Source organism: Pseudopipra pipra, unplaced genomic scaffold (genome assembly GCF_036250125.1).
Source record: "Pseudopipra pipra isolate bDixPip1 unplaced genomic scaffold, bDixPip1.hap1 HAP1_SCAFFOLD_309, whole genome shotgun sequence".
In the NCBI taxonomy this organism is placed as follows: domain Eukaryota; kingdom Metazoa; phylum Chordata; class Aves; order Passeriformes; family Pipridae; genus Pseudopipra; species Pseudopipra pipra.
The window spans coordinates 38,557-40,533 of NW_026990788.1; positions in this window are offsets into that span (position 1 = coordinate 38,557).

Consider the following 1,977-nt stretch of genomic DNA (forward strand, 5'->3'; position numbering starts at 1 on the left):
ATAACAATGCGGTTATCAACTTCTAGGAGGCGGAAGTGACCAAGTGGTAGGTCTGTGGTTGGTAACATGTAAGAGTCAAAGGATAAATCTTTGAAGTCTGTGTATTCATAGGATCAATATCATTGATGACCAATGGCTTTAAGGGTAAGGTCGGGTTCGTCGATTTCGTCTATTATGTAGAGGATTTGAAGGGATGGGAGGGCTAGTATAATTAGGACGATGGCAGGTAGAATTGTTCAGACAAGTTCTACTTCTTGTGCGTCGACGGTGTTAGAGGATAGTTTTTCTATGAGTATAAGAGCTAGGAGGTATAGAACTAGGCTACAGATGGCTAGAGCAACTATTAGGGCATGATCATGAAATTCGATGAGTTCTTCTATAATAGGGGATGAAGCGTCTTGAAAACCAAGTTGAGAGTGGTTGGCCATAATGTGGAAGGTGGGATGTACTGGGTTTTCACCTGTGATTTAGTCTTGACAAGACTATGTAATTATTTTACTAACAACCCATAAGAAAGAAGCATGAGTGGTTAGATGCGGTTGGCTTGAAACCAGTTATGAGGGTTCGATTCCTTCCTTTCTTGTACTTGAACAAAAGCTGGTTCTTCGAAGGTGTGGTAAGGGGGAGGGCAGCCGTGAATTCATTCGATGTTTGTGGAAGTAAGTTCTGGTTGTAATACTTTTCGTTTGGATGCGAAGGCTTCTCAGATAATAAATATCAGTATAATTACGGCTATCATGGAGATAAGGGAGCCAATGGAGGATAGGGAATTCCATAAGGTATAAGCATCTGGATAGTCTGAGTATCGACGTGGTATACCAGCTAAACCTAGGAAATGTTGTGGGAAGAATGTTAGGTTAACCCCAAAGAATATTACCCCGAAGTGGGCTTTAGCTCACGTAGGATGGAGGGTGTAACCAGTAAATAGTGGGAATCAATGTGTGAAGCCAGCTAAGATGGCGAATACTGCTCCCATAGACAGTACGTAGTGGAAGTGTGCAACTACGTAGTAGGTATCGTGTAAGGCAATATCTAGGGAGGAGTTAGCAAGAACGATACCTGTTAGTCCACCAATGGTGAAGAGGAAAATGAAGCCTAGGGCTCATAGTATGGGTGGGTCTCATTTAATTGTCCCACCATGTAGGGTGGCTAGTCAACTGAAAACTTTAATGCCAGTAGGAATTGCAATAATTATGGTAGCAGATGTAAAGTATGCTCGGGTATCTACGTCCATTCCAACTGTGAATATGTGGTGGGCTCATACGATGAAGCCTAGGAAACCAATAGATAATATGGCTCAGACTATGCCTATGTAGCCGAAGGGTTCTTTTTTACCAGCGTAGTAGGCTACGACGTGGGAGATAATTCCGAATCCTGGCAGAATAAGGATGTAGACTTCTGGGTGTCCAAAAAATCAAAATAAGTGTTGATATAAAATTGGGTCTCCACCTCCTGCGGGGTCGAAGAATGTAGTGTTTAGGTTTCGATCTGTTAGAAGTATTGTAATGCCAGCAGCTAGAACTGGTAGGGAGAGGAGAAGTAGTACTGCGGTGATTAGGACGGATCAAACAAATAGGGGGGTTTGGTATTGTGAAAGAGCAGGTGGTTTTATGTTAATTGCTGTAGTAATAAAGTTGATTGCTCCGAGGATAGAGGAGACACCTGCTAGGTGAAGGGAGAAAATGGCGAGGTCTACTGATGCACCAGCGTGGGCTAGGTTTCCAGCTAGGGGTGGGTATACTGTTCATCCTGTCCCGGCCCCAGCTTCAACTGTGGAAGATGCTAAAAGTAGTAAGAAGGATGGGGGAAGAAGTCAGAAGCTTATATTATTTATTCGTGGGAATGCCATGTCGGGGGCGCCAATTATTAATGGGACTAGTCAGTTACCAAACCCTCCAATTATAATAGGTATTACTATAAAGAAAATTATAACAAATGCATGTGCGGTGACGATTACATTATAGATTTGGTCATCGC